At 48.7% G+C, this 26,882-nt stretch overlaps 1 protein-coding gene across 3 annotated transcripts in view; it reads left to right on the top strand.

Moving 5' to 3' along the window:
- Positions 1 to 26,882, top strand: part of GANC (glucosidase alpha, neutral C) — a 594,745-nt gene that overhangs the window by 86,325 nt on the left and 481,538 nt on the right. The window lies entirely within an intron of this gene.

Here is a 26,882-nt window from a genome sequence, read left to right as displayed (position 1 = left end):
GAACAGGCACAGGCACCGTCTCCGGGGTACTTTGTCTGGTCCTGTCTTCTGAATAGCAGGGCCTCAGCATATTACGATGCAGGATGAGGGTGCCGCCTCTTTGCTCGCCTCTCACTTCGTATACTGATCCATGGGGCGAGATTCTTCTGATCACAATGTACGGCTCTGTTTTCCAGCGCTCGCTCAACTTGTGTCTCGGGTGTTTCTCTGCAACTAGTACTCTGTCTCCTGGTAAGAACGGGGTTTCACACACAGGTTTCCGCTGCGGGTGTGTCTTTTCTTGCAACCGCTTGGTGACAATTCGATGGATAGTCTCCAGCCGTCGACGGTGACAATCAACCCAGGAACCTACGCTCTGACCTTCACTGATCTCGGGGGGAGCTAGGTTCAGCTCTTCAATGCCTCTTCCGGCTCTTCCAAACAGTAGCACGTATGGGGTGTACCCAGTGGTGGAGTGGACACGATTATTGTACGCCCACACGAGTTCTGCGAGATAGCCGGGCCAGTGATTCTTACGATCATCCTCCAACGTGCGTAGCATTTGTAGGAGGGTCCGGTTAAATCTCTCGCAGGCTCCGTTGCCCTGTGGATGATAAGGCGTAGTCCTTGACTTCTGCATTCCGTAAATCCTTTGCAGCTCTCTCATGACACTGCCCTGAAAGCAAGCTCCTTGGTCAGAATGTATTCTTTTGGGGCAGCCGTACACCCGGATAAAGTCATCAATGATGGCTCGAGCAGCTGATTCAGCCGTCTGATCTCTAGTGGGCGTCACCACCGCAAATTTGGAGAAGTGATCTGTCATCACAAGGCAGAACTGATAGCCCCGGTGGGAGTGGCCAATCTTCAGATAATCGATCATGAGTACTTCCAACGGCTCTTTGGTTACAATAGTCTGTACTGGTGCTTGCTGTGGAGGAGCCTTACTTAACTCGCAGGAACGGCACAGTTTACAGGCCTTCTCTACTGCCCGAAGCATCTGAGGACAGTATACTATTCTTTGCAACCACTGGTAAGTCTTGTCCGGTCCGAAATGGGCTCCCTTCTCATGCGCCTCTCGGGCCAATGGTACTGCCATCTTCTGGGGTATCACTACTTGCCACCGTACTTCCAACTCTGTAGCTAGGTGCACCTTCCGATACAGCATCCCTTCTTGCACCGACAGCTTATCCCACTGGCTGAGAATCTGGAGGGCCACGTGCGACAGCGTGGCCCGTATTTCCTTTCTAGGCTTGCGCTGCTGGATCACCCACTCTTTCACTTGAAGCAGTTCTGGGTCAGATGACTGGATTTTCACCCATTCCTCTCTGGTTTGGCCAAGCAGGCGTGATGTCGTGCCCGACGTAATTTCCAGCATACGAGCCTCTACCACTTGAGCGGTGAATTTACTAAAGTCCGGAATTTCGTCTTCCTCCAACTGTTCATCTCTCTCCCCCACTGGGGCTTCGGTGGTAACACGAGAAAGGGCATCCGCATTCTGATTTTCATGCTTAGAGCGGTACTGCACATGATAATTGTATCTGGAGAGTCGTGCCAGCCACCTCTGTTCCATTGCTCCCAGTTGGGCGGTGGAGACGTGAGCCAGGGGGTTATTATCCGTATAGACTTCAATTTGAGCTCCCGTGAGATATTCCGAGAACCTTTCGGTTATTGCCCATACTAGTGCCAGTAATTCCAACCGAAAGGAACTGTAATTCTCGGGGTTGCGCTCGGCTTCTCGCAACGTCCGACTTCCATATGCAATCACCCGTTCAGTACCATTCTGTACCTGGGCCAGTACTGCACCCAGGCCGTAGAGGCTCGCGTCTGTATACAACCGAAAGGGGAGCTTATAGTCTGCATAGGCAAGCACAGGGGCGCTAACCAAGGCCTCTTTCAATCGGTGTAAGGCTTCTGCTTGTCTTGGTCCCCAGCAAATTTTCTGTGCTTTTGGTCCTTTCGCAGTGCCTCGGAGCAATTCGTGCAAAGGTTCTGCCTCCTTCGCGAAATCTTTGATAAAGCGACGGTAATATCCGGCTAGCCCCAGGAAAGCTCGAACCTCCCGCACTGTGCTGGGTGTGGGCCATTCTAGCACTGCTCTCACTTTCCCATCGGAGGGCTGTACGCCGGCTTCCGACACCTTGTGTCCGAGATATTCAATCTCTTCCTGAAAGATCCGACATTTTTTTGGTTTTAGTTTAAGCCCATGGGCCCGTAACCGCTGAAACACTTGGCCCAGGTTTTCTAGATGTTTCGCAAAGGTTGCAGAATACACTACTATGTCGTCCAGGTAAATCAATGTAGCCTCGAAGTTCATGTCTCCAAGGCAACTTTCCATGAGGCGCTGAAAAGTTCCTGGGGCATTATTTAGTCCAAACTGCATGCGATTGAACTCGAAGAGTCCCATGGGTACAATAAATGCGGTCTTGGCCTTGTCTTTCTCTGCCACAGGGACCTGCCAATATCCGCTGGCCAGATCGAGGGAGGAGAAGTAACGTGCCTTTCCCAACGCCGACAGGGACTCCTCTATCCGGGGCAGAGGGTAGGAATCACGAACCGTGCATCCATTAAGCTTGCGGTAGTCAACACAGAAGCGGGTAGACCCATCCTTTTTCTTGACCAGCACGATTGGGGCAGCCCATGGACTCTGACTTTCTCTTACCACCCCGCTCTTCAGCATCTGCGCCAAAAGCTCTTTTACCTCTTGGTAGTACTTTGGGGGTATTTGCCTGTACCTTTCCCTGATCGGTGGGGCATCTCCTGTGGGTATTTCGTGCTGAATCTTGTCAGTACAGCCGAAATCTTCTGCGTGACGGGAGAACGTGGCTTGATTCTCCCAAATAAAGTCCTCTATGGCTTGGGCTTGCTCCGAATCGAAGGGGCTCAGGTCCACTCCCATCTGCCCTAAGATGACGCGACTGTTCCATTGATCAGTGGGTTTCTCTTTTCTTTCCATAGAAAGAGCCCAAGTCCAGGCTTCCCCTGCCATGGGCTGCAATTCAATCGATTCTGCGGTCGCCACCTCTTCAGGCGCCAGGTAGACATGGGCCAGAACAACTCCCGAGGTCAAGGTGTAGGCCCGTTCACCGGTGTTCACGCAACGGAAAGGGACCCTTCCATTTCTTACTGTTGCTAAAGTGCGAGCCACCAACGGTTCGTCTCCGTTCTCTTCACCACGGTAAGGCTCCACCAACACCTCCATCCCCTCGAGTGTACGGTGGGCCCCGACTGGCAAGGTGAGGACTGTCTCACGATTTGGAGGTAGAGTAATTGTTGTCTGTCTTGGGACTCGAACCCTCCCCACCGGGTAGCGTCTCCCACCATTCTTCCACAGTCCTCGGGCACGGATAAGGTGTTGGAAGACCTTTTGGGCAGGCCTGTTAGCAACTGTCGTCTTCCAGTAATCACAGCCCCCCTTGTTGAAGAGCAACTGGTCTAATTCTTTCAGGACGTTCATGCCCACGATAGCTGGCACCTCTCTGTCGTACCGGCCCTCCGTTAACACAATCCCTTTTTTGCCTAAGTTCTGGCCACAGGCACGTATGTTCATCCACACGACCCCTACAACCGGAATGGGAAGATTGTTTGCAGCCCTCAGTTTGATATGTGCCCCTTTGTCAATGGATACAGTTTGTCCAAAATGTTGGTAGAAGAACTGTTCTGGCATGGTGGTCACTTGGGACCCAGTATCCATCAGGCATTTTACTTCTTTCCCTTCAAATTCGGCCGTGATCGTCGGCGTGCAGGCTGCTATATCTTCAGGGCGTTGGTTTTCTCTAAGCTCAGTTGGTCTCCCCACCATGTGCCCATCCATGGAGGGAGGCACTTGTTTAACGGCGGTCTTTCTTGAGAAGTCTTCCTCTCCGGACAGTGTCGCAATAAATGGTTCCGATTTCCACAGTTCCAACACTGGTAGTCTCCAGCGGGTCTCGGTCGTCTCTGCTCGATCTGTCCCCTCTCTTCTTGATAGGTATGCGTGCGGGTATTTGGCCGCGGTGCTGTCGATCTTACTTCTGACGCCGGGGCTTGCATATTCTTCAGCAACTCTTGTAGAGCAGTAACAGTCTCTTGTAACTGATCCACTTTAGCCTCAAGTTGGCTCGGTTCTCGGTTTTTCTCACCCGGGACTAGCTTATGCATACAAACTTCTCCCCAGGCGTTCTGCGGGTCGCAATTTTCAGTTTGTGTGCGGGAGACTGCTTCTTCCAATATCTCCTGGAAAGTTAGTTTTTTTTCTACCCTGAGCCGTTCACGGAGGGCACCTTTGATCTTGGGGTTATGTAATCCGCGGAGGAATTGATCTCGCAGGGTACGGTCAGCATAACCGGGGGTTTGTTCTAGCTCTGGCTCTGCTGTAAGCATTTGTCTCATTATTCTCTGGAGTGCATTTGCATACTGTGGCAGACCTTCTTCTTCACCCTGCAGCCTGTAGAACAGTTGCGCCTGTAAATCTCCTGCTTCTGGTTTCCCGCCATACACTCTCTCAAGAATCTTCACCACCTGCTCTAACGTCTTTCGTTCACTCTCAGGGCGCAATAAAATAGTCTCTTGAGCATGGCCTTCAAGGGCAATCAACAGTATCTCCCCTTGATTTTCTGCAGTCACTCCTGCTACTCTCAACATGCCCCTCACTCTCTGCGCCCAGTCATGGAGAGGTACATTGTTGCCAGTAAATTTTGGTATATGGGTCAGCATAGCCCCCAGGGACAGCTGCCTTGCTGGTATTCCCCCATCAGGTTGTATTAGAACACCTCCATCAGCGACACCCCCCTGTCCGTCCATTGTTCCGTACCAGCCTGCGTATCCTGCCGACTACGCCAAATGTAATAACCTGCAGGTAACGGGATACGCAAGGACTGCACGGAACCACGGGGGTTAATCAATGCAAATTTAATAATGTATTGCACAACACAGGTGGAGGAAAAGTGAGGGAAGGGAGCACAGCAGTGGAGATAATGCAATATACATACAACCACTTTGAATAACTTGTCAAGGGTAGGAAGCCTCAGATTGTACTCCCAAAAGCAAAACACAGAAATCCTTATTAAACAAAAAAACGCAGAGTCCTTGTTATCTTACTTGCATAACACAGTGCAGAGTCTTTTCCTATCTGTCCCTAACTAAAGTAGTGTGCACACTTAACTGCAGGTTTCAGCGTGGGGTACCTCGTCACCGTTGGGGCCCGTATTCCGCTGGCAGACACCTCTAAAGTTCAGTCTTTGTCCCGGGTCTGTAACTTGCACGTGCTGCCTGGCTCCTCGCTCCACATCCAGCCTCTTTGGATCTGTGTCTTGGGGGGGACACCACGCAACACTCTGAGGTACTTGGACCTCGGAAAAACAGGGCAGACTCAGGCCTTCTATCTTACAGCCCACTCCAGCACACTCCTCTCTGCCAAAAACACAGCCACATGTAGACTCCTCCTCCTCCTGTTCCAGACTCAATCTAGTCACTTGAGCAGCAGGTGGCAGCATAACACAAGGAAGTCCACCAAACAGTCTTTTAACCTATATATATATATACATATAAATGTTAACAGGTCTTACACATACAGCACCGCAAATTATTAAACTGCAGTAAAGCCCTGCCGGCACCGTCCCCCTGTATAGGGCTTTGATTGTCACAGGGTCTACGGGCTACAACAAGCAGCCTCAGGGGCCGCATGTTTGAGACCTCTGGAATAGACCATGGTAAACTGCAATGTGTCATGTGTAGAGTTGAGTTCCTGTAGAAAACCATGTAACATAGATTCATTACCAGTCCATATAGTGAAAATGTAATCTATGTATCGCAGCTAGACACCCCCACAATGTTGGAAGTACTGGCTACGATACACAAACGCCTCCTCAAATTCTGCCATAAACAAATTTGCGTACGTGGGGGCCACATTGGCCCCATTGCAGAACCTTGCTTTTGCACAAAAAAACGCATCCTGAAATAAAAAATAATTCCTATACAAAACAATCTTATACAATGACAGGATGAATTTCCACTGTTCTTCTACCATAGATTGCCTCAACAAAGTACTTTGATAGCCTCAAGTCCACGTGCATGGTCTATTGAGGTGTAGAGACTGCATATGTAAAAAAATACCAAAAAGGCTCCCGGCGGCATGTGTATGTCCTTGATTTTTAATAGAAAATCACTTGTGCCCCTCACTGAAGACCTGGTTTCTACCACTGACCTCCGCAAGATCCTGACAAGAAAGATCTACAAGGGGCTGAAGATAGACTCCGTGCCTGCAACAATATTGGTCTGCCAGATGGGTTCTCCAGCCCCTTGTGGATCTTGGGGAGCACGTACAGGACAGGTGTGATGGGGTTTTCCTGAATGAGAAAATTGCATAGATCATCATCAATGATGCTTAGAGCACGACCCTCCTGCACAACAGTCTTTAATTTCCTCCATGATGGCCAATTTAGGATCACTTGCAATCTGTTCATACACATTCCTATCTGATAGTTGTCTCCTAATCTACATCACATATTTATCCCTATCCCACACCACGAGAGCACCCCCTTTATCGGTGGGTTTGTAGATGGTGGACCCATCATTACTCAAAATTTTCAATGCCACCCGCTCACCTTTGGTCAAATTACTTTGTATGTGGGGCAAAGAGGTCTTAAGCATCCTACTGTAGAAACCTCACTGGTCACCAATGAGATATAGGATTCCACTTTCTTATCAGGAGTAGGTGTAGGTTTTTCCCTTTTGATTTTAAGGCCCGAATCTTTATTCCTATAGACACAAATACCTTCTTCAATAGCTCCGCTAGTTGTTATAGCTGTGGTTTTAGGGATTCTACAAAAATATTCCTTCCATCTAAGGGAACGAAAGAGGCGAGTCAAGTCAGTCTCCAGTTGGAAAGGAGCAGCTGGACGGAAGGACAATCCTTTATTCAAAAGGGATAATTTACTACTGCCCAATTCCCTGTCAGAGATATTTACCACTAGTTCCGGAAGAGCTTCTTGCTCCGTGGGGGATTCCTCCTGGGAGGTTGGTCGGCGTATCTGTTTTTTTCGTGCCATGTACTATTCCTCCCACCTCTTCTCTTCCTCCTCTATATGTGTCTCGGCTCTCTAAAAAAAGAGCACCATGAGAGAATTCAGAATCAGAATTATTGGTATGCGCTGCTTTGTTTGGGCGCACAGAATCCCTCCGTGCACCACTAAAGCGTGGATTCTGCCATTTATACATTTTGCCGGAGTTATAGTCCTCCAAGTCTCTGGTCCACTTGGCCCTTTGTTGGCCAAAACGTTGTTTTTTTGCTCTTTTTCCTTCTGTATACTGGAACAAAATAAAGATTTATAAATGTAAAGGAGCTTCTCGTGCCTTGTCTACTGCTTCAAGGTTACAGGAACATCAGGAGGCAGTTTATCATGGCCAGGACTTTGATGTTCTTTTACCCTGATGTTCTCTACTTCTGATGTTGGTCTAGCTCATTGTCCTCCTTCCTTGTGTCCCACTGAAGATCTTCACTTTCCCAGGTCTCATATATTTATTTGTGAGTGGTGAGCTGAAATTTTTATTCTATACTTAATGCTTAAAACACCAAAAATATCTAATATCGGTGAGTTAAAGGTGTTGTTTCATGGTGTTTTGCCATTTACAATGTTAAAAAGAAACGCAGAGGCAAAAACGCACCAAAACGCACCAAACGCATATGTTTTTCAGACAGAGGTACATTTTTCTGCCACAAAGTGCAGTTTTGAGGTGCAGACATTTTCTGCAGTGTGTGCACATACCCTCAAAGTGTAGAGCTTGTTGCCTAAGTTACCGGCCACCTGCAGTCTCAGAGTGGCTGCTTACCTAGGATCGGAGTGTGTGCCATAAGCCGGCTCTATGCATTAAACCCTGCTCGCACCAATCTGATGCTGGCCTCCGCCTTGTGGCATCTCCCATGAAACAGAGACAAAGCTGTCTATACCAGTAGCTTGGGAAAAAGCATAGTTTGGACCAGTGGTGTTGGGCATTCCTCGTCAAAATTACAGTTATTGTGAACAGTTAAGCAAGTTGAAGATGAAGTGTTCTCTAGACGTCATGAAGATAAAGATGACACATTTTCTTTGTATTTTAGGTGTCGCGGGCGGAGGAGGGGACGCTGCGCTCTCCCACTGCTCGGGTCCGGCTGCTGCTGGTGCTGCTGCTCGGTGGTGGCTCGAGCGGTGGGCCATGACGTATCTATAGGGATAAGCGGGTCTCCAGTGACAAACTTCCCCTTAATTTAAATATATTAGTAACGACACAGACTCCGACTTTATTGCCGAATGGCCACAGCTTTATTAAACAGTATATATGTACCAAACTTGTGGCTCAACATGCCACCCCATTAACACCTGAACCTGTACATATATACATATTCTCCACAAAATGACACCTGATAGGTCCATCCGAGAGGGCAACCATCATTCCTATCCCCCGGCCGTAACCTCCAACCGGCCCAGGGGACCACCTCGGCCGTGACCAACCGACCCGAGGTGTAGGGTAATTAACGTTTCATCGTTAATTACCCCTCCCCAGAACCTGCAGGACCGCCGCCTACAAGTTCCCATCCAACTCGAAGCCACTCCCCCTGAGTGGCTTCATACCAACAAACCTACTGTCGGTACACCAAACCTCTCTGAACGGACCTATCACTCCGCCACAGACCGGCCAAGTGACACCTTACTTGGCCCGGGCCCCCCACACCCCCAATGCTCGTTCCAATCCATCCCTCAAACCCAACATCCACAAATCCAAACCGACATCCGTGAGATGGACCCCATCACGCCTCAAATACTGCTCGGTGGACTTCTCCAACTCCTCAAATCGAACCACCAAAACTCCGTTCCACGCTACAAACCTGCCAATCGCCCGGTTCAATTTTTTCCCGGGCCCTGTTAATCAGATCCACCGCCCTCCCAAAACGCCACTGCATCCGGGCTACCATATCGGACCACACAATCACGATGCCATGGAACGCCCTCCACAAATGAAGTAAGTCCAACTTGATATCCCTTTTAAACTCTCTCGCCGTCCTCACTCCAAGGTCCTTCCCCCCCCACATGCAGCATTAAAAACATCAGGTTCCCTGTCAATCCGGCTATAATACGCCAATTCAGGGCAAACTCTACTCCAAGTCATGCCCCGAACTCCGAGCCATTTCACATGGGCTTCCTACATCGCCGCTCCGAGCTGCCGACCGTCCCGGCGAACATCCGCCCCAAAGCTCCCCAAAAACATAAAGGAATGCCCGAGAATCCACACGAGGCATGGTCCTACAAAATATAAAGACCCTGAATACAACAACAATTGTCCACGAAGAAACTGCCCACCAAACCATACTCAATAAAGGACCCCCCTGTCACCAAACATCACCTAATCAGATGTGGTCTAATATACAAACGAAACCTGGAGGAAACCCAGCTCCCAATCCGCCGGATCCAATCCTCACTCAGCCCCCCACTTAGCCGCTTCGGTCGCTGCCCCAATCCGAAAGTAGTGGGACCCATAATCCCTTGGCTCCTCCCCCGGCCCGTACTAAAGCCGTCTTCAGCACTGCCATACTGGAATCGCGATAAGGCAGATCCATCCACATGTCTAATGAAAACACCGGGGTAGCCACCCCACACCTGCAAGAATTCCGCCACCTGAACCACTGGGCATAGGTGGTGCCCTGGCAATTCAAACAATGTCACCAGACGTCCCCGACCTATTTGATCTGTCTTTGAAAACCGTAGCCGGCACTTGCTCCATCCTTTCCAAGCGTAACAACCTCCAATAACAGCCCGCCTACTGCATGCCTGGCAGGGCTACCCAATTCTCTGATGCAGAAAGCCCCAAAAAATGCCAATACGAAGGCAACCGTAAACAAGGCTCGTTCCTAATCGGACGAGCATATATCCCCCAAACACCTCACCAAACGAACCAACGACGGAAACAATAGTGGCCGTCTCCTGTCTCGCGACCGCGCGCCCTTTCGAAAACCCTTCATCACCTGCCGCACCAGAAAATCCTTTGTCACGTCCCGAACCCCATGCATTTTAAACAAGAAGGCCAACACCGCCAACTTGTAATCATCACCGAAACAGACCGGCCTGCTGAAAAATCCCAGCTAATCAATGACAAAAACCCCCAGCACTCGGCCTGTCTAACCAAGCTCCATAAAATCCGCCTTCTCCAATTCCTCCCATTCCTGCCACACTGCCTGGTATCGGCACCAAGTAGCCTCAGCCACCGGTCTCCTGATTCCCTCAAATGCTACACCGACGCCAGGTCCCCCAGCCATGGCGGGCATAGTTCTCCAACCTTGTCCGCTCCTGGCACCAGTCGCCTGAACCTGTGGAACTGAAACCGAGAAAGCGCATCAGCCACTTCATTTTGCACTCCGGGCACATGCTGCGCCACCACGCACATGTTGAGTTCTAAGCAACGCAACACCAGATGTCTCAAGTACCACACTACCGGGGGCGATTTTGCCGACAATGAATTGATCGAATGCACCACTGCCATGTCATCACAATGCACACAAAGCTTCTTGCCCGCAAATTCTGGGCCCCACAACTCCACCGCCACTATGATGGGGAACAGTTCCAGCAGCGCCAAATTCGTCACCAACCCCTTTTCCACCCAAAGCCGTGGCCATTTGCCCACACACCAATGTGTCCTAAAAATTGCCCTAAAAACCTGATGCCCCCGCCGCATCATAAACAGTTCCAGCTGGCTATTTGATACTGCCTTGCTCATCCATAACGTCCGTCCGTTGTATCGTTCAAGGAATGCAGCCCCACACCAGCAAATCTCCTTTCATCATCATTGTCACTCTGACAAACTGATTTGTAGCAAACACCCCTGCCGTCGCGCTCGCCAGACGCCTGTTAAATATTCGCCCCATCGGCCTAATGCGACAGGCAAAATTCAACTTCCCAAGGACCAACTGAAATCCCGTAACCGCACCTTCTTAGCCCGGTGCAACAACTGCACTGACTCCTTCAAATCACGCAGCTCGTCCTCCGGCAATCTGCATTCCATAGCCACCGTGTCAATTCCAATGCCCAGGAAACATAGGGACGTCACTGGCCCTTCCGTTTTCTCCTGTGCCAACTGAATGCCCAGGCTTCCCGCAATGCGTTCTAATGTAAATAGCAGCAAGGAACAAACCGAGGAGCCCGCTGGGCCCACGCAAAAGAAATCATCCAAATAGTGTATTACTGAGTGGACACCCGCCACATCCCTGACTACCCATTCCACAAACGAACTAAACGCTTCAAAATAAGCGCACGAATTAGAACAACCCATGGGCAGGCACCGATCCACATAGTATTCCCCATCCCACATGCACCCCAAAAGGTGAAAACTCTCCGGGTGCACCGGAAGTAACCGGAAAACTGCTTCCACGTCCGCCTTGGTCATCAGGGCCCCTTGCCCGGCTACCCGCACTAACTCCAAGGCCTTGTCAAACGATACATAACAGACCGCCGGCAACTCGGGTGAAATCCCGCCGTTCACCAGCAACCCAGCCGGGTAAGAGAGATGATGAAGGAGCCGAAACTTGTTCGGCTCCTTCTTGGGTACTACTCCCAGCGGCGAAAACCTCAAGTTGGGGAGTGGCGGGTCCTGGACCGGACCCGCCATCCTCCCCACTCCAACTCCTTCTGCAGCTTTTCCGTCACCCCCTCCGGATGTTCTTTTGCGGACCCCGAATTACCCGGGCGAAACACCGGCGCCCAAACTTCAAACGGAATCCGGAAACCTTCCATAAAACCCGTCGCAAACAGCTCCGCCGCCCGATCATCCGGATATCTATTTAAATAGGGACGCATCGCCTCGACCCTCACTGGCGTCCTCCCTGTTTCCAAAACCTTCCCCCGACTTTTCTTTCCCCTTCTGAAACACCTGGCCAAAGAGTGGGAAACCTCCACAACCGGAACACTCGTGTTTGAACTGACACGCTGCCCCAAACTTACATTGCCCCTCACTAAATTGCCAACACGCCCCTTTCTTTTTTCCAGCCGAAGACCCGCCACTCGCACCCGGGCCCCTGGCACCCCCTCGAAAGGGCTGCGCCGGAGCCGTCATCAAACGCATCCACAGAGAAATATCTTTGTGTTCCCACCGGATACCAGGCCGCATAGCCTTCCGTTGCCAGTTAGTAAACGTCCTCGGGATCAACCTACACCTCCTTTATTTTTTATTTTTTATTTTTTTTTTTTTTTTTTTTTTTATCCTCCTTTTCTTTAAGTCACTTGGCTTCACTTTATCCAAGTTAAACTTTTCCAAGGGAAGCAGGGAAAAAATTTCCCCATACTCCCCTTTCCTTATCTACTCCCTCACCTCCTTTTTCAAATGCACCCCTAACGGACTCTCAAAGCACCCGTAACTTCGCTCCGTGCCCTATCATCCAAACGCACAACCTCATCATCCTTTTCCACGTCCTCGCTAACCAACGCCACGGCCGCCTCGCCGTCCGCCTGACCCGCAACGACCGCCGGCATAACCTCCTAAGCCTCTACCTCGCGCACCAGTACCACCGGCAGCACCCCGACCGTGGGACCTACCCACGCCCCCGCCAGGGACCCAGGCCCGCTTCGACCTGACCGCTCAGCCGACAACCCCTGCAACACCCCTAGCAGCTGCCCCCAAAACTCCGCCCCGGGTAACCCCGACTGACCGACCGCACTAAACCCCCGGCAAACCACTCCCCGCGGTGGAACCCCCGCCCCCGCTAACACTACCCACAACATTAAACATATTGGTTGTCCTCTCACCGGACCTCTGAACCGAATCTGGAGCAGCCGTACCGCGAACATCCTGCTGCCGTTCCATCCGTCCTGCCGCCTCCTCCGGTCCTTCTTCCTCGCCCGAATAAGAAGAGCTGCTGGAGTCCGCTGGGGGGACCAGCGAGGGGACAGCCCGCACCTGGCGGCCGTCAACCCCCACGGTCACCGCACCCTGCTCCTCCGTGCGCCTCCTGCTTGTCCTCTTTCTCTTGCCGCGACGCGGCGTCCTGCCGCCGTCCTTCTTTGCTGCCCCCTCCTGCTGCACCGCTGGAAGCTCCGTAGCTCCCGGTGGTCCCCCTCCCTGCCGACTGCAGGAAGGCTGTGCCTCTCCGTCCGGATGCCGGGAACACCCCCCAGCCTGATCCCTGCTGGGAGGTACCGTAACAACGGACCGCAGCAAGGGCCCTGCGGACTGCATGACCCTGCCACCAGCCCCCTCTGACTACCGCTCCGATCCGCGCCGCCCCTCCATCCATGCTCTCTCCCCTGCCGACTGCAGGGAGTCTCCCCGTCCGCTCCGTGGTGCCGGGCGCCACCCCCAGCCCGCACCTCACTGGGGGCTGCCGCTGCTCTGGTCCGTAGCCATGCAGGCCGCGGACCGGAAGTAGGCCTCACAGAAGCTCCGCCCACCCCCGGCCCGCGGGATCTCCGGCGAGGATTCTTCCCGGCGGCCGGAGACACGTCTGAAGGTGAGGTGCACTCCGCTGCCCCAGAGGGTCCCCGAAGGGGCTCCTACATCTGTTTACTCCCCCCCCCCCCCGCCGGGGGAGTAGCTCTCCGGCGGTCGCGCCCGCCGAGCGCGCAGCGCAGGTCCGGGCGCAGGAGCAGAGATAGCCGCTCCAGCCCCGCAGACCCCTCCAGCTGCTCCCGCAGCGCGTCCTCGCCGATGGCCTCAGATGCCCCCCGCCCCAGCTCCAGCACCGCTGCTAATTCCGCCATTCTTCAGTCAGGGATGCAGCAGCGCAGGGGGGGACACGCTGTCTGTAGGTCAAAAGGGGCAGTGACCTCTGCACAGCCCCCTTTATAGCCACCACACCAACCCTCCCATATCTTGTCCCTCATCCAATCCCTTTTCCCGACTCTCCCACCAATCAGGCAGCCCCTATGTACCTCCAACCTTAACACTTAACTCTTTCCTACCCTAACCCTCCCGATCGTCATGGGCCTGTTCACCCCTATGGGGCTCACTGCCCGTCTGATCCCGGGGACTCGAGCGGCGTTCCTCGCCCGTGAGTGAAAAGGGGGGTTTTGATTGTGGGGGTTTTGATTATTGTCCGTGACGCCACCCACGGTTGTGGTGATATTGGTGACACCACCACTGCTCTACACGGGGATCCCGGGAGCGGTGACAGGGAGCAGCTTTGTTGTTAGTTCTCCCCTCCGTGGGTAGGGGGTTGGTTGTCCCGGGGCTTGGAGATGGGGGGTAGGGATGGATGGCAGGCAGATTACAGGGCCTGGTGAGGTGCAGGGTCGCGGGGGCAGCGCTGTGCCGCACGGCACATTGGTACTCACTCAGCCAATGATGAGGACACAGTTCTCGGTAAAACACACGGCTGGATGGACAGGTCCCACAGACGGCTGCGGTGTTGTTTTCTCCCGGCAGGTTGGTGATGACTGCCTTTCCCTGCACCTATGTACGGTAAATGGTTCCAATGGGTTCCCACCGGTAACCCGCTCCCCGGCTTGGATGTGGGCCGGAGGAGCCCCTTTTGCCCGCAGGCTCTGGCCCTGGGAAACGGTTGCCTTGGCGGTGGCGGTGTCTCCCTCATTTGGTTGGACTGTTGCCTTCTGTCGGGACTTGGTCGTTGGGAAACCCAGGAGGTTCCCTTCACTAACGAATTCGGCAAATTCACGGCGACTCCTAGCCTTGCCGGGGTCCGTAAGCCCCTGCCAGATGGTGTTGGCTTCTCTTTGTGTACCAGTCCGGTACCGCTGGGCCACCGCCTGTCCACGGTCCTTGCAGTAGACTCCAATCAGCCACTCCTGCAGACGGTCACCACCGTCTGCCAACCTTGCTGATCTGTCCGGGCCACACACCCGGACCAACTTCAGGCTCTTTTACTACTTCTCTCCTTCCACTTTCACTTCTCAAACTGTCCTCTCTCCTCTCCAAAGCTAATCTCCTGGTTTTCCCGCCTCCAGGACTGTGAACTCCTCGATGGGCGGGACCAACCGCCTGGCCCACCCCCTGGTGTGAACATCAGCCCCTGGAGGAAGGCAACAGGGGTTTTGTGTACTGGCTTTGGTGTGCCTGCTGGGAGTGTGGGGTGTTGTGGGTGTTGTTCTCTGTGGCCCCTGGCTTGTCCAGGGTGCCACACTGGCAAAAAAACTTTTTTCCATCTTTTACATTTTTAAAATTACAAAAAGGAAACTGGGCTGCTGCAAAAAATGTGGGCACCATTGGAGATTTTTGTGTTCAGATAACTTTGACCAAGATTTCAGACCTTAAAGGGAATCTGTCACCAGGTTTTTAACACCTAATCTGAGAGCAGCATAATGTCGGGCAGAGATCCTTATCCCAGTGATGGGTCACTTACTGGGCTGCTTAGTAAAGTTTTGATAAAATCACTGATTAATCAGCAGTAGATTATCATTACAGGACTACTTTGCATGCTGCATATTCATGAGCTCTGTATAACTGCTATATCTGCAGAAGAGAAAATATTGATTTTATCAAAATGACAGCAAACAGCTCAGTAAGTGACACTGTTGTGAATGTCATCCGAGTGGGTACTGGTGTGGAGCTCCCTCTGGTGGCCAGGAATGGTAATGCAGCTGAGTTTGAATCTGTGATTCAGACAGGTGATGGAATTAATTGTGAATCCAGGAAATTGTTCTGCAGATCAGCTTAGTGTATTTAGGAGAGCATTGTGTGCTTGGCGGTCGCCGGTGATATTTGTTCCTGCCTGCTTCTTAAGATGGCTGGGAGTTTTCCATTCTGTTTTTCCCATTTATTTGGTGCCTGAATCTACTCCAGTTAAGTTTACTGTTTCTGTGCTTAATTGCTGGAATTGCACTTAAGGTTGTTTCTGTTTATTCCATTTGTTTCTGTGTTTGGTTTCTTGTATGCGAGAATTTGTCTCTCTGCTTTTGTGAGCAGGGCAGTCCCTCCAGCAAGAATGGGAGCTTGCTTCCTGTTCATGTTTGGATTAGTTGCACTGTAGAATATTATTTGTTCTGTGATTTTGTTTCTTCCCATTATATCTGCAGTTCTGTGTAAAGTGTCTGGCATAAGAGTACCTGATATAGTGGGGGAGAGTCCGTGTGGTCTCAGTATTTTTTATTATCAGTAGATTGGGTATATTTTGCACTGATTTTTGCTGGCCGCAATCAGTTATCTGTCCTGTCCTGTTCTATCTAGTAAGTCGGGCCTCACCTTTACTGATCTATATTTTTTATCTGTGAATTGTGTTTTCTTACATCACCATTGTTGCATGTTGGGTAGGGATGGGCGAAACTGAACTGTAAAGTTCGGTGTCCGTACCAAACACATGGTGTTCGTGCACACGAACACGAGCTTTCTGGGACATTCGTGTTACAGTTCATGTAACCGTTCGGGTCCAGGAGCTGTTAAAAAAAGCACGTTATTAAAAATACATTATGATCATGCTTACAGGTCCCGTGACGCGTCCTGCAGACTCTGCCTCCCAGCGCTTCTGCTAACGCGTCCATCCGATCATTGCTGTTCCTCCCCGGTAAGCACCTCTGGCTAAAAGGACCTGCCGTGACCGTGATGTCATACCCATGTGATCAGTCACGTGTGAATGTTGTATTACCTCATTGGCTACAGACTGGTCACATGAGTATGACGTCATCACAGGTCCTTGTGCGCCGTGATGCGAGTGTCATCGCATCACGGCGCACAATCTCCCGACGGCAGCGGGTCAGCTGCATGTATTTCCACAGCTGAGGTGCTGCTATCGGGAGAGTGAGGTGATGCAATGCGAGACGCAAGTGCAATCATCCCGTCACTGTCAGCCTGCTGCATCGCTCTGTCCAGAGCGATGTAGTAGACCTGACTTGGCTCTCTGTGCTTCTCACTGTGTATAGACTGTCTGTGCCCAGTGATGAAGCAGAGTTGACTTTGTCTTTGCTTCTCACTGTGTGTAGACACTGTCTGTGCACAGTGATGAAGCTGACATGGCTGTCCCTGTGGATTACCTCAGACTAAGGATTTTTTTTATAATAAAGGTGAAGTCTCTAAATGTTTTTTGTTTTATTCCTAATAAAAAAAAAATCTCTGTGTTTGTGTTTTTTTTTTACTGTTTCCTAGAAATTCATGGTGGCCATATCTATTTTGGCGTGACACCATGAATTTCGGGCTTAGTACCATCTGAGAATACAAAGCTGGTATTAACCCCTTTATTACCCAGCGAGCCACAGCCATCAGGGCCGCTGGACGAGCCGGGTAAAGCACCTGGAAATGGCGCTAAGAAACAATGCGCTATTTCCAGGGGCGGCTGCGGGCTGCAGAGAATCCCAGCCCCCAGCTGCCTGGCTTTACCTGCCTGGCGATCAAAATACGGCTGGAGCCCACACATTTTTTTTTTAATAATTTTTTTAAATAAAAAAAATTAATGGGCTTCCCTGTATTTTGATTGCCAGCCAAGGTAACGCCATGCAGATGGGGGTGACAGCCCGTAGCCATCTGCTTTATCTGCGCTGAGAATGAAAAATACTGCAGAGCGCTATGTCTTTTTTCTCATGATTTATTTATTTTTACAGTACTGTGATGTCAGTCAATCAAAATACAGGGAAGCCCATTTTTTTAGTTATTTAAATAAATAATAAAAAAAATGTGTGGGCTCCCGCTGCATTTTTTGTATTGCTAGCTAAGGGTAATCCAAGCAGCTACTGGCTGCTAATCCCCACTGCTTGGTGTTACCTTCACTGGCAATGGAAAATCCAGGGAAACATTTTTTTTTTGCCAAAAAACTAAAAAAAAATTACGTGAGCTTCGCCATATTTTTGTATACTAGCCAGGTACAGCAGGCAGGTACGGGCTGCCCCAACCCCCAGCTGCCTATTTGTACCCGGCTGGGAACTAAAAATATAGGGAAGCCGTTTTTTTTAATTACATAGTTACATAGTTACATAGTTACTAAGGTTGAAAAAAGACCTAAGTCCATCTAGTTCAACCTTCCTCCACCAGTTCTACATTTGGTCACCAAGTCATTTATAACCAACAATGTTTTGTGTACTGAGGAAATCATCCAGCCCTTTTTTGAAAGCTGTTATAGTATCTGCCATTACTACCTCTTGTGGTAGGGCATTCCACAGTCTGACTGCTCTAACTGTAAAGAACCCTTTCCTATTTAGCTGACGGAATCGCTTTTCTTCTACTCGCAGTGACTGCCCCCTGGTCCTTAGTATTGTCTTCGGAAGAAATAAGTCATGTGCCAGTCCTTTATATTGACCACACATGTATTTATACATATAAATGAGATCTCCTCTGAGACGTCTTTTTTCTAAGCTAAACATATCTAACTTTTTCAACCTGTCATCATATGGGAGGCCTTCCATTCCTCATCATACGGGCGGCCTCCATTCCTCATCATACGGGCGGCCTCCATTCCTCATCATACGGGCGGCCTCCATTCCTCATCATACGGGCGGCCTCCATTACTCATCATACGGGCGGCCTCCATTACTCATCATACGGGCGGCCTCCATTACTCATCATATGGGCGGCCTCCATTCCTTGTAGTAGTCTAGTTGCCTGCCTTTGAACTGACTCTAACTTCTGAATGTCCTTTTTAAAATGTGGAGCCCAAAACTGAATCCCATATTCCAGATGTGGCCTTACAAGTGATTTATAGAGGGGTAACAATACGTTGGGATCACGGGATCTAATCTCTCTTTTTATACACCCTAGAATCTGGTTTGCTTTTGCAGCTGCTGCCTGACATTGAGTGCTGCTGCTCAGCTTATTTGTAATGAGAATACCCAAGTCCTTCTCCTGTTCTGTAGACCCGAGTTTACTTCCATTTAATGTATACGCAGCTATAGGATTACTCCGTCCTAGGTGCATTACTTTACATTTATCAACATTAAATCTCATTTGCCAAGTATCTGCCCATTCTGACATCTTATCCAGATCTTTTTGTAATATTATACTATCAAGTTCAGTTTTTAATATCCTACATAGTTTGGTGTCATCAGCAAAGACTGACACTTTACTATCAATCCCATCCACAAGGTCATTAATAAAGAGATTAAAAAGAATTGGTCCTAGCACAGATCCCTGTGGCCCCCACTGCTGACTATAGCCCATTTAGAGAATGTACCATTTATGACTACTCTTTGTTTCCTATCTTTTAGCCAATTCCTTACCCAGTTGCATATAGTTTCCCCTAGTCCTTGCTTCTGGAGCTTTAGTATAAGGCTATTATGTGGTACAGTATCAAATGCCTTTGCAAAGTCCAAATAAATCACATCAGCTGCATTACCAATATCCAGGTTTGCACTTACCCCCTCATAGAACCCCAACAGGTTGGTTAGACACGGCTTATCTTTCATGAATCCATGCTGTCTGTCAGTTATTATATTATTTTCTGCAACATATTTTTGCATTTCATCCCTTAAAATGCCCTCAAAAACTTTGCATACTACTGATGTCAGGCTTACTGGACGGTAGTTGCCTGGATCCACCCTGTTACCTTTCTTAAATATCGGTACCACATCAGCAATTCTCCAATCCTGAGGCACGAACCCTGTTACAAGTGAGTCTAAAAAGATGAGATACAGCGGTCTGTCAATTACGGGGCTCAATTCCCTCAATATTCGTGGATGAATGCCATCTGGCCCTGGGGATTTGTCAATGTTTAATTTATTCAGACATAGGCGTACTTCTTCTTGTGTTAAATTAATTATATCGGGTGGTGAACTTTGATTTTTCACTTGTTGAATGATGCCTGGTACAGTCAGTTCCTTGGTGAACACAGATGAGAAATGCCTATTTAATATCTCAGTCTTTTGTTTGTCATCTATAACTAACTTGTTATTATATTTTAAGGGACCAATACTATCCTTTGTTTTCCTTTTGGCATTAATGTATTTATAAAAGATTTTGGGATTTATTTTAATGTCATTGGCGATTTTTGTTTCAGTTGCTAGTTTTGCTTGTTTGATTTCTTTTTTGCATTGCCTATTGATATCTTTATACTCCTGCAATGCTATTTCTGTATTCTCAGCCTTCAAGATTTTAAATGCCCTTTGTTTTTGTTTTATTATACTTTATACAGTCTTATTTATCCATAGTGGTTTCTTTTTATTCCGGGACGTTTTATTACCAGAGGGTATAAGTTTATTACAGGATTCTAGCAATATATCCTTAAACTTTCCCCATTTATGTTCAGTATCCCCAGTTACCATGACTTTGTCCCAATCTACACATTTAAGCTCTTCCCTTAATTTGTTGAAATCAGCTTTCCTAAAATTCCAGGTTTTAGAATTTCCCCTTTGAAATGTTCTATTGAATATTACGTTGAAGCTTACCATATTATGATCGCTGGTGCCCAAGTGCTCCCGGACCTGTAGATCTGAAATTGTATCCGGTCTATTTGACAGGACCAAATCTAGCAAATTATCTCCCCTCGTCGGTTCATCTACCATCTGAGAGAGGAAATGGTCTTGAATGGTAGATAAGAATTTACAGCTTTTAGCACAACCAGAAGATTCTATGTCCCACTGTATGTCTGGATAGTTGAAATCCCCCATAATAAGAACCCGATTATTATTATTAGCTGCCTTTTCAATTTGTTTCAGCATTTCACCCTCTATTTGTTCAGGTATGTTAGGAGGCTTATAGCAAACTCCAATTAGCATTTTTCCATTATTCCCCTCCCCATGTACATTTACCCACACTGACTCTACATTGTTGCAGTTCCCCCCAATGTCATCATTCAACACAGGTTTTAGGTTAGATTTGATAAATATACACACCCCACCACCTTTTTTGTCTTTCCTGTCCCTCCTAAATGTACTATAACCCTGTATGTTTGTCACCCAGTCATGGCTTTCATCCAGCCAGGTTTCCGTAATGCCCACCACATCATAATCCATGGTTGACATAAGAGTCTCCAATTCATTCATTATGTTTGCAAGACTTCTTGCATTTGCCAGTAGACATTTAATCCTATTAACACCTTTATTACTCCTAGCCTCCCTACGTTCCTTGCATGTCCCATCCCCCCCTAATCCTTCATTGACCCCTACCATCTCACTGTCTCTATCTGCTCTATCTATCCCCTTTTTTGCTCCACTTCCCTCCCTCCCCCCAGATCCTAGTTTAAAAGCTCCTCCATACATCTGACCATTTTCTCCCCCAGCACAGCTGCACCTTCCCCATTGAGGTGCAGCCCGTCCCTACCGTAGAGCCTGTAGCCGACTGAGAAGTCAGCCCAGTTCTCCATGAACCCAAACCCTTCCTTCCTGCACCAATTTCTAAGCCACGTATTTATCTCCCTAAGCTCCCGCTGTCTTTCTAGTGACTTGAATTTCATGAAATAATTAAAATAAAAACGACATGGGCTTCGCCCCATTTTTTTTGTCCAGCCAGGTACAAATAGGCAGCTGGGGATTGGAATCCGCAACGCAGGTTGGCCCAAACTTTCTGCCCCCCCCCTCATCCGCTGTGAATTGCAGTCCGCAGCTGCCCCAGAAAATGTCGCTGTCATAGAAGCGCCATTTTCTGGCACTGTATCCAAATCTTCCAGTGGCTATGGTGACGGGTGGCATGCTGGGTAATAAGGGGTTAATACTAGCTTTGTTTTACTAGCTAGTATTAAGCCAGAGATTGTTAATGTCAGGCAAGTTTGACCTGGCCATTAAGAATCTCCAATAAACGGCTAAAAAAAGACAACACAGAGAAAAAATACTTTAATAGAAATAAATACACAGACACACTTAGAGACTCCATGTTTATTATTCCCTCTCACCCCTCCACGATCCTGGTCTTCTGTCTTCTTTCTCCTTCAACCGATGCAACTCTGCTACATCAGACAGTACTGCATGGGAGTAAGAACGCTCCTCCTCCCCCGTGCAGTCTAATCACTCAGTGAGTGAGCAGAGGCTGCGGGTTGGTAAGCGATGACGTCACCGCTGCCACCGTTCAATAGTAACCTGACAGGCGGGTTACTATAGCAACGGTGATCTCCGATCACCTGATTCCCAGCGCCGCTATTCACTGGCTGTGGCAGCCAGTCCCTGTATTGGGCTGGCTCTGTAAAGAGCGCTGACATGCAGGGACGGGGAGCCGAGCATGTGCCCGAGCATCTCTTCGGTACACGGCACTCGCCGAGTATACTGAGTACAGAGATGCTCGGGCGAGCACCGCATACTGGCGAGATGCACTGACAGGACCTAGCATGACGTCATAGCCATGTGACCAGTCTGTAGCCAATGAGATAATACACGTGACTGGACGTCTGATATGACGTCATGGAAGGTCCTATCATCAGTGCTGGTTACCGGGTGGCATAGCGATGATCGGAAGGAGAAGCAGCGGAAGACAGAGTCTGCAGGATGTGTCATGGGACCTGTAAGTATAAGTATAAAATGTTTATTATTAACTATATTCTTTATTTTACAGCCCCCCGCCTCATCCCATAACTGTAAAGTTCAAGTTTGGTGTTTGGACGCAAGTTCACGTTATATCAGAACCCGAACGCGAACTTTACAACACTTTCAGGAGAGTCTCCCAAACACCAAACATCGGGGGGTTCGCCCATCCCTAATGTTGGGGGCTTGCTATTTCTTTGGGGACTGCTCTGAGGCAAGTTAGGATTCCTCGTTTCTATCTTTGAGGTATAGCAAGTTTCTCCGGCAGTGACGAGGTGTCTAGGTGTGTTAGGAACATCCCACTGCTGCTTCTAGTGTTGTCCGATAGATGGGGGATTGCGGTCAGCTCAGTTTCCTACTACTTTTGTGGTTTTGCTTTTTCCTCATTAATGGGATTTTCGTGAGCGTCCATGGTTACCAGATCATAACATGACACATTTCTGGTATCAGGATCTCTGTCTCTACATTAACCTGTTCACAGATTCCCTTTTAATTATCCTGTTAGGGTTATGGCTTGTTCTCTGTCATCGTTAGGATAGGACAGAGATGCAAATTTCACTGCTTTATAAAAGCCCAGTCTCCTCTAACCTTGTGCCAAAAAAATAGTAGCCATGGGTTCTTCTAAGCAGCTGCTTAGCACTCTGAAAATGGTAGAGGACCTCAAAGCAGGAGAAGGCTATAAAAAGATAGCAAAGCGTTTTCAAGTTGCCTATCCTCACTTCAAAAACGTAAGTAAGAAATGTCAGTTACCAGAAACAGTGGAGGTCAAGAAAAGGTCTGGAAGACCAAGTAAAATTTCTTCAAGAGCTGCTGGTAGGATTGCTGGAGAGGCAAATCACAGTCCAACCTTCACTGCAAAAGACCTTCAGGAAGATTTAGCAGAATGTGAAGTTGTGGTACAATATTCTACTGTTCAGAGACACCTGCATAAATATGGCCTTTATGGAAGAGTCATCAGAAGAAAACCTCTCCTGCGTCTTCACCATAAAATTCAGCATCAGAAGTCTGCCAAGTAACATCTAAACAAGACTGATACATTTTGGAAACAAGGCCTGTGGACAGATGAGGTTAAAATAGAACTCTTGCCACAATGATCTTAGGTATGTGTGGAGATAAAAGGGCACAGAATTTCAGGAATGAACATCTTGCCAAACATTAAGCATGGGGGTGGATTTATCATGGTAGGAGGTTGTGATGCAGCCAATGGCATGGGGAACATTTCATGGGTAGCGGGAAGAATGGATTCAGTGAAATTTTAAGAAATTCTTTATGCAAACATAACACCATCTGTAAAAAATCTGAAGTTGAAAAAAGGTGAAAAGAGGAGAAACAGAGGAGAAACGAGGAGGAAAGAGGATGACTTCTATAAATGGATAAATGGATAATGATCCTAAACACAAGTCGAAATCCACAACAGACGACCTCAGAAGACACAAGCTGAAGGTTTTACAATGGCCTCACAGTCCCCTGATCTAAACATCATTGAATATCTGTGGCTAGACCGCAAAAGAGCAGTGCATGTAAGACGAGCTAGGAATCTCACAGAGCTGGAAGACGTCTCCAAGGCTGATTTTTTTATTTTACTCATTTATATAGCGCTATTAATTCCCTAGCGCTTTACAGATGTGAAGAATGGATGAAAATCCCTCAAACAAGTATTGAAAGACTCTTGGCTGGTTCAAAAAGTGTGTACAAACTGTTATACTTGTCAAAAGGGGTGCTACTAGGTACTAACCATGCAGGATGCCAAACTTTTTCATCGTCCCATTTTCCTTTTTTGTTCATTTTAAAATGTAAAAGATGAAACTATATATATATATATATACTGTCTATTTTCCCTAAAATACAAAGGAAATGTGTCATCTTTCACTGTATTCCTTTTAGAGATCATTTCTTTTTCAGCTTGCTTGCTATGTTCACAATAACAGTAATTTTGATCAGGGGTGCCCAAACTTTTACATGCGACTGTAGAGGATTTCCATCAATTTATTGAAACATAAGTAGATAATTGTTATCCTGTGTAGTTTGTATCTGATACAGCAGTAACACATGAAGATACTCTTTTATGGCGTATTTGTGACAGTATTTGTAATGCTAACCACAAAGTAATTCAAACACTTCAGCGTTTACTGAACACAGTCATACATTCAGAGGCACACACTTTTTTTAGTTACTATCACTTTAAAAGGATATTTGCTTACTTGTCAGTACTCATAAGGAGCACAGAATTTTTGCTGTTTCAATACACAAAAAGTGGCACCAATTTTCATTGTTGAAGAATTAAAAGGGTTGTCACAAAAATCTGCAGTCGCTTACACGTCAGTCTATGTAACTGCAGACGTGTGAATGGTCACATTGCACACACTGTATGTACACTGTGAGTGTTCTCCAGTGCCGGTGGTAAGACTCAGTGGTCCGGTGTCACATGTTTTGTGTTTTTGGTGGCTTTTTTTGTACTGTTTGTTTTTTCGGATGTTTTTCAACAATTAAGTAATGCTTGTTTTTGAAGCAAAAATGCTGGCAATACTATCAAAAAGACGGTGGCTCATTGGTAACTGTGGCACCCCTGAGGCTTCAGTCGCCACAGGGTATTGCACCTCACTTAAGGTGCGGTACTCATCCTGGATCCAGAGGAGGTTAGTAAAGGTTCCACAACACACCAAATCATACACACAACCAGGTTGGCCTCCCACTGGGGACCGGCTAGGGTAGGGTCTTAAGGTAGTCACCAAACATGGGGGCTGTGTTATGATCCGGAACCATGGAAGACCACCATAAATCATTGGCAAAAGGTGACAAGAGCATTGGCAACTAATCTGGCCGCCATCCCCTTACTAACCATCACAACTAGAAGTAGCCGAGGGGTGAACTAACATCCTGTGCACCGCGAACCCAGCCGGAGAACTAGCTATCCTAAAGGAAGGAAAGATGAATAACTCTCTGCCTCAGAAAATACACAAGAATAGCTAGCCCCCCACATTCAAAGACTGCGGTGATATAGGAAAAACACAATACACAGGTAGATGACAGGATTAGCAAAAGGTGAGGCCCCCGCTGACTAAAATAGGAAAGGACAGGAAAGGGACTGATGGTGGCCAGAGAAAAATCCTGCAAAATACCAACTTCGTGATAGTACAAAAAGGCCCTCAGATCGCTTGATCTGAACTCCGTCCTATACCAGGTGCCCTTGTCATACCAATGAACAGAAAACAAGAATCATAACAAAGTCAACAAGCCACAAACACATGGACCCAAAGGAGCTATACTCCACACAGAACTGCAGGGAGTTCCCCAACAATCCACTGAGGGGGAAAATCCCTACAAGCAAATAAACTGAAACCAACCACAGAAAATGACAAACCCAGATAAACAAAAGAACCAGACAATAAATAAAGAGCAAGCACTTATCTGGGGAAGATGTGGTGTGGAGCAGGATTAAGCAGGCTGGAGATACAAAGAACAACTGACATCCGGCAACAGCCTGCAATCAGACCAGGATTTAAATAAGCAGAGAGTTAGCAAAGGAAACACCCATTGCACAACACACCTGGTCCAAGTCCAAACCATTCCTGGCCACCAGAGGGAGCCTCCCAGCAGCCAAAACATAACTAACATTCACAACAGGGCTGACACCCACTAGTGACAGGGAACCGGGGGAGAAGTAGCCACCAGGGGGAGTTAGGAGCAACACAACAGTTAGGAGTTCTCCAGCTGGAGAGGAAGAGAGCAGATGGGTTTTACCAGTGGCTCTGGAGGGACGCAGGAGTCAATATGGTCACCGAGGGGCGAGCTTCATTGCTCCCTCGAGACCGGCGCGGAGCAAGGAGCAGAATCCTAGGGTGAAACAGACTTCATGTTGTATCACCAAAATCTGCAGGACAGGGGGATTATATGTCCCTCTTGCCACCACAGTTCCCAGAGCACAGTGCTACATAGTGTCCGGGGTTGTGATCTAAGTCAGGCCCCACCACAGACCCGTAGCACCTGCATACGGGAAGGGAGCAAACACTTTTCAAGAACCGAGGTCCCCAAGAAGCTTCAGGCTACAGTGATCCATCTCTAAAGGCGCAAGGAGGAAGGGCCCACCATCCACTGTACCGGTTCTGACCTCCAACGGATCCGGGATCAACTGGGGCCATCACGGCGGTGACCGGTATCTCCCGGGTAAACCAGAACTGTGAGTCAAGAAACCTTGAACCCGCAGAGACTGTGTCCACCTGTCCTTGCCAGCGCCGTCGCCTCGCGCTTCGGCGCCCACCATCACCACAACCCTCATCATTCTCCCCGGGGCCCGCTCCACCTGTGGGGAACAGAAACATCTTAGCTGCTACAACTGTCCGCGCCGGAGGACAAGCGACAGCAGCAGCGGCTAATCCCTGGCTGCTTACCGCAGGTGGCGTCACGAGACAAACTTACATTATCCTCCCCCCCTTATTTATTGTACACCTCGGGGCCACAAAGCCGGGTAGGACCACCCGTGACATCCCCAGACCTGACATCACCAGGCCCGGTGACGAGTAACAAGTTTAACCCCTTGCCCCATGGGTGCTACATAACAAAGTGACAAAATCTGAATTTGGTTGTTTG

Source organism: Anomaloglossus baeobatrachus, chromosome 12 (assembly GCF_048569485.1).
Source record: "Anomaloglossus baeobatrachus isolate aAnoBae1 chromosome 12, aAnoBae1.hap1, whole genome shotgun sequence".
NCBI lineage: Eukaryota > Metazoa > Chordata > Amphibia > Anura > Aromobatidae > Anomaloglossus > Anomaloglossus baeobatrachus.
This window is presented reverse-complemented; position numbering and strand designations above follow the sequence as displayed.